Consider the following 6963-nt stretch of genomic DNA (forward strand, 5'->3'; position numbering starts at 1 on the left):
AATGATTAGCATCATTATAAAACAATATTTGACTGTGAATGCAGTGATTGACCAATCAAAACTAAGTATTCCAGAGAGCCACAATAATGTATTTATGTAAGCAAATATTAAAAAAAAAAAAACTTACAGTGTCCCACATGCATTTACAAACTTAAATTTTCTTATGTAACAATCATTGTCATTGTGAGTGTGGCCTGTGTAACACTTGACAAGGACAAGTGTCAGCTGCTATCAGTGTGTGCCAAAGGTCACGACCCCCAGGGCAGGGTGGATGTGCAGAGGTCAGTATCCGATACCGGAGTCTGGTTGATTCTCTCCTTAGCTCAGCATAGTTTCCACACGGCCAAAACAACTGCTCCTGACCCCCGTTCACCTGTGCTTCCATAACTGTTATCCCGTGAGAAGATCCACTCAGCAGCCCATCGCTTTAAATCACTTGTGCATCACTCATTCTGTGCAGTCAGGGGAATCACAAATTAGAAAGTAATCAGTCTGATTCAGGGAAGGCAGATAGGTGTCAAACTCTTGAAATGACCTTCACGGATTAAAGTGTCTTGAGGCCTTCGGGCACTTCTGCAGTGTGAGAAAATGAATCTGTTTGGCTTCTGTGTGATTAATTAAAGTTTACTTTGCAGCTTTTCTTTATGAGTCAGAAGAGTTGTTCTCATGCTGCATGGGAACCAAGCAGAAAAAGCTTGAAAAAACAACCACCTTTATTGACCTTTACATTTACTTTTGGCTAAGGCAAGCATTACTATTACTATTGCTCATAGTTCAGGTTGGTGATTTGAAAACAAAACTCCTAACCGTGAGTATTAAACTTTGCCATCTAACTCACCGCCGACCACTTGTGCCACAGACATGATTCATACTTCAAATCACGCAACATTTTTTGATTTATGATGTTTACCGGCATTCGGCTTTAATGAGGAAAGACTGTAATCTCAAAAGCAGTTTTTTTTTTCTAGATCATGGGTTCATTCCGGCAATTAAATTTTATACAATGGTCTCATAAATATTGCTTTTTTAGCTCAAATGTATATATGTCTCACTGGCCCAGCTAATGGATTCTAGAGAGAGAAAAACAGAAACTTGCAACTAAAATGTGAACTTCCTTATTATGGAAATATATTTTTTATAATATAATATAATATAATTTCACTTTTTTGTTTTTTATAATATAATATAATATAATATAATATAATATAATATAATATAATATAATATAATATAATATAATATAATATAATATTGATTAACTGCACAATAAGAACGGGAACATTTATCAGTAGTAAATGGAGTCAATCTTGATTGTGTCTTGAATGCCAAAACAAAATGTTGTATGCAACCACTTTACTTTCATAATGTGATGTATTTCCAGCTGAAACAGGATTTTTTAAAAAATAAATAAATAGGTCAGGACCTTTAGGTGAGGTTTTATTATACGGCTGTGGGTTAACATTGTCCAATAGCTTGCGTGGCCTAGATGATCTCAGCCACAATAGAAAGGTGGAACAAGTTGTTGCATTTTGCTTAACGATTAGAAAGGCAAGCAGGTTTTTCTTTAGAATAATGTGCACTGATGAATCAATCACATTTAGACGGTTATTACGAGTGAATGGATTCAATGTTCATGTAATGTTGAAAAGCACGCTGGCCACATTTCTTACAGCCTCTGCTGTGCACCTTAAAATATCAAGTTTCTTCACAAAGCAGAACTTACTTTTATACACTTGTCATTTGAACCACAAAAGGTAACACATGACAAATTTTACTTATCTAATCTTTACCCAGAACCCTGGGACAGGTCAGAACAAGCAAGAGCTCCCAACCAAGGCTTTGTTTAATCAACTTGCCCAGCGACTCTATCTGTTCATGGGAATTCACACAAAACCTCCTGGCAGCAGCTCATGGTAATGCTAATTAAAAACAGGTTTGAAATGACACAGCTGATATCTGCATGTGGGAAAGTGGTTACACGCTTCACCCACGTAAGTGAATTAAAATGAATCAGTCGTGTAGCTGTCTTCCTACGGCCACTACTATTCATTTTCAATGCATCAGGCCTCTCAAAAACATTCTCACTGGCAAAAACAGACGCAATGGACTGGCACGTCTCATTGTAGTGCTTCTCTTGATTCATGCCTTCCAGCGAAGGAGAAATCGTGGAGAGACGTGTTTTACAGTTGCATTTTCACCAGCCTGTAATTTCATGACGGCTCTGACAAGTTAACAACATGGTGAACTCCAGAAAGCAAACAAATCATGTCATATAAATCAAGGTTTATTGTACACTGGAAAAATGTTTTGTTTGATAACCTTTTAGGTACTTCATGTAAAGCCCTATTATATACGTTTTGATTATTCCTAAATTCCATTTTTTTTTTCTAAATTCCATTTTGCCATTAATTTTTTTCCTGGACTCCAATTTAATGGTTAAATTAAATGTTAGTCATTAAAAAGCATGTCTAATTATCTGAAATGATAAAATAATAATAATAATTTATTAAGCTGACCAAAAAAAATGCATTTTTAGGGCCTTATGAAATACATAAAAATTTTTTTTCCCAAATTCCGTGTTTTCCATTTTCATTTTCTAGATTCCATTTTAATGGATTATTAAAAATAAATAAATAAATAATCAAAAAGCATGTAAAAAATCCGTCGTTTTTACAAAATAAAACTGGCAGCAGTGGTTGCCAGAATATTTCTGTAAAAAATACAGTACAAATGTAAAAATATATTAACAGAACAACCGGTAAATTTGACAATTTAAAACTTATTTAAACATTTAAAAATAAATATACACATTTTAATCCGGTAAATTCAACAGCCTTTTCTGCTGAATTAGCAAGGCCACAATGCCACTAAAATCTATTATGTACTTTTTACATACTGACATCCACCATAATAACAGGAGGAAAAGAGAAAACCACATGATGAATCAAAGTTCATCACAACTTTTCCACAAGCTGAGGTAAATATATAGAAGCTGCACACAGTGTCATGCATACAAACACAAAACACCATCATGTAACACATGAGACTGAAACATTCATTAAACAATTGAAGATGGACCATAAAACCCTGTTGTACATAACTGATAAGAAAAAAAACTATTAAGAAACAATTATTACATTTAAAAACCATCAAATGTGAAGTGTCACAGGGAATTCTGGGAATGTCAGTTTACGGGGTTTCACTGTAAATTATAAGATGATTTGTTCTTTTTACTTCCAAAAATGGTACACTTTTAGTAATAGTATTTTACTGTAAAATTACAAGTTTAATGTAAACATGTTTAATGTTACAAATGTAAAGTTTCCTAGTATACTTGCTGTTCCCAATTAACAGGTTTTTACAATTAAAATTACAATCATTTTTTACAGTGAACAAACATATATATTTTTAATTTTTTTTTAGACATCTGAGGCGGCATGCTTCTGCTTTGTCTGGTAGGTTAACTAGTTTGTTTGTTTTTTGTCAAAGATATTTTAACTGACTGAATAAAACCTCACAGCATTAAGAAGAGTTTTTTAAGGGTCAAATCAGGCAAAATTGGCTCCTTGAGGTGCAAACTGCATACATTCACTTTATAGCATTTAAACATTTCCCTGGAAGAGCCTGAGGATTGTGGGTAGAGCTGTCAGATATGAGTGAGTTGCAAATTCTTTAGAGGTAAATAATGGAAGAGTGAACATGCCAAAACGCTTCACTCCCAAGCATTCCCAATAATTTCAAAATCATTCCTGACAATGGCGTCTTAAGCTTATCCATATGGATTGATCTGGCAGCGAATTAAAAAAAGAAAGTTTGTTTAGAAGTTTTGAGATGGGCTTAAACTGTCCACAGCAGCTTTGCAATGTGCCAAATGGCAGATTTATGAGGGCAGGATTTACCGCACAGTGTCTTCATTGTGTTTTGAGCATGTGTTGAGGTATTCTGGGTGGCTTAGGTTGGAGGAGAATTTCATCATGTTCACCCTAGAAGAACAAATGAAACCCATAACTTTCACACACTTGTTGAAAAGCATGCAAATGCAAACAACTCTTGCTAAAGCTATTGATCATATGGTTCAGGATGTGTTCGGGAAATGTCACACCCCTTCATAACCGCAAGCTCTCAGATGTAAATGTTAACGATGGCATCAATTTCTAACCATTTTGAGCCCGATTCAGACCCTGACAATGTTAATGAACACGATGATTGTGCTGAAGGGATTTCAAGCACGGACTTTGCAAGCACAGATTTCACAGGACGTTTCAGAGTGGTATCTTTTTTTGTAATTTTCTTATACAATGTTATCTACCATTTAATCATTATTGTCGGAAAACTATGGTAACAGTAATTGATCACAAAATCATGGATAATTTCCTGAGAGGCGGTGAACAGTCTTACAAAACCAAGAGCTTACAAAAGCTAAAGTAAACACTATATCAATACTTTAGCAGGCTAGCGGAGCGGCTACGTTAACATCATAGCTAACATAGCAACTACATAAAGCTTATAATTTGAACTGTTAAAAGAAAACACTATTCAAATAATAAGACAAACTGTCCAGAGTCCCGACAAAATGGGAATGGCTCCATCTTTCAGAAGAAGCTTTTTGTGCGTATAGCCTGCATTGCACTCTCTTCTGGAAGCTGTTCTCCGTAAAATGTGCAGCGCACAGAAAAATGTTGAGGTTATAATGTTCAGGAACAGTATTAAAAATAAATTTTAACCTCTCTAAGTTCGTCAGCCTTGGACAAACTTTGTCCGGGGTGTAAAAAACAGTGACAACCCTTCCTCTTCTCTAAAGCAGCCAAACATGGCCTCACCCCCTTTGTTGCGTGTTCCCAGGGGCAGGGTTTATGTAAATTTTAGGGTTTTTGATGTCACCAACCTGAGAAGAAGCTCGTTGTAGTCCCCACCAGCTGTTTGTTGTAGTCCTTAAAAAGCGATTTCTGTAAAATAAAATATCTCCCTTTGCACTGAACTTTGAGCATCATAATTTTGCATATGTCGTTTAAGCTCAAACAGGAACATGACACACTAAGTAAAGTTAAAGTTCAGCATTTACCTCATCACGCACCGTTACATTTCACATTTTAGTCATGTTGTACTCAAATTCCTATATTTTAACTAAAATGTTCAAATATAATGCAAATGTAAAGCAAATGCCAATTCAAAACAGATTTTGTTGACTGTTGAGATATTTACCATCAAACAATGGCAGATGTCAAGTGTGTAAACACTTGATTCTAAGTAAATACTACAAATGTGATTAATCTCTAAGTCAGATGAATAACTGTAAATAAGTAAACTGTAAACTGATGAGTAATATGAGCGATCAGCTCTAAGAAATCTCTACAATTTGCACAATGCAGTATTTAAGCCACTACTATGCTATTGGTGCTGAGCAATTCATCTTGCACCATTAATACCACAGATATGAGTGACACCTCAAATCGTGCAGCTTATTAAGAGGTGCACTATTGCTTTTCTGAGTGATAATATTTATAGTAGACTTAGCTTGGTTGGAGATAAAACAGGAGAAAATGTCTCCCACTGAAGGTGAGATCTAAGCTATAAAATGTACTTATACACTCACCTAAAGGATTATTAGGAACACCTGTTCAATTTCTCATTAATGCAATTATCTAATCAACCAATCACATGGCAGCTGCTTCAATGCATTTAGGGGTGTGGTCCTGGTCAAGACAATCTCCTGAACTCCAAACTGAATGTCAGAATGGGAAAGAAAGGTGATTTAAGCCATTTTGAGCGTCGCATGGTTGTTGGTGCCAGACGGGCCAGTCTGAGTATTTCACAATCTGCACAGTTACTGGGATTTTCAAGCACAACCATTTCTAGGGTTTACAAAGAATGGTGTGAAAAGGGAAAAACATCCAGTATGTGGCAGTCCTGTGGGCGGAAATGCCTTGTTGATGCTAGAGGTCAGAGGAGAATGGGCCGACTGATTCAAGCTGATAGAAGAGCAACTTTGACTGAAATAAACACTCGTTACAACCAAGGTATGCAGCAAAGCATTTGTGAAGCCACAACACGCACAACCTTGAGGCGGATGGGCTACAACAGCAGAAGACCCCACCGGGTACCACTCATCTCCACTACAAATAGGAAAAAGAGGCTACAATTTGCATGAGCTCACCAAAATTGGACAGTTGAAGACTGGAAAAATGTTGCCTGGTCTGATGAGTCTCGATTTCTGTTGAGACATTCAGATGGTAGAGTCAGAATTTGGCGTAAACAGAATGAGAACATGGATCCATCATGCCTTGTTACCACTGTGCAGACTGGTGGTGGTGGTGTAATGGTGTGGGGGATGTTTTCTTGGCACACTTTAGGCCCCTTAGTGCCAATTGGGCATCGTTTAAATGCCACGGCCTACCTGAGCATTGTTTCTGACCATGTCCATCCCTTTATGACCATCATGTACCCATCCTCTGATGGCTACTTCCAGCAGGATAATGCACCATGTCACAAAGCTCGAATCATTTCAAATTGGTTTCTTGAACATGACAATGAGTTCACTGTACTAAAATGGCCCCCACAGTCACCAGATCTCAACCCAATAGAGCATCTTTGGGATGTGGTGGAACGGGAGCTTCGTGCCCTGGATGTGCATCCCACAAATCTCCATCAACTGCAAGATGCTATCCTATCAATATGGGCCAACATTTCTAAAGAATGCTTTCAGCACCTTGTTGAATCAATGCCACGTAGAATTAAGGCAGTTCTGAAGGCGAAAGGGGGTCAAACACAGTATTAGTATGGTGTTCCTAATAATCCTTTAGGTGAGTGTATATAGGTTACTTACAGTGCAGCAGTTTACAGTTGAAATGAACACTAGTGGCAGTAAAACACCCACACATTTTATTCCTTTTCATGCAAATTACGATTACGGGGCAGATTATCGATTAATAAAGACTTACCTTTGCACAGTTCCTTGCAAAATGA

This window comes from Squalius cephalus (assembly GCF_949319135.1).
Source record: "Squalius cephalus genome assembly, chromosome: 1".
Lineage (NCBI taxonomy): Eukaryota > Metazoa > Chordata > Actinopteri > Cypriniformes > Leuciscidae > Squalius > Squalius cephalus.